Consider the following 231-nt stretch of genomic DNA (forward strand, 5'->3'; position numbering starts at 1 on the left):
CCCTTTTTTTTTTTTTTTTTTTGGGGGGGGGGCTGTTGGGGTGGGGTGTGTGAGGAGAACAAATCCATGGTCTGTCCCTCTGATTTTGTATGGAATTCTCATCCCTCTGAGTTAGGTATGAACTCGAGGTAGCACTTGTCGTCTATTGTGTGTTTTAGGAATCTAAATGTCTCCTTGGGAAACATTGTCTGTTACCAGCATCTTTGTTTCTAGCGGTACACACGAAACAAT

Source organism: Athene cunicularia, assembly GCF_003259725.1.
Source record: "Athene cunicularia isolate RWA chromosome 3 unlocalized genomic scaffold, athCun1 chr3_part1, whole genome shotgun sequence".
Taxonomy (NCBI): Eukaryota; Metazoa; Chordata; class Aves; order Strigiformes; family Strigidae; genus Athene; species Athene cunicularia.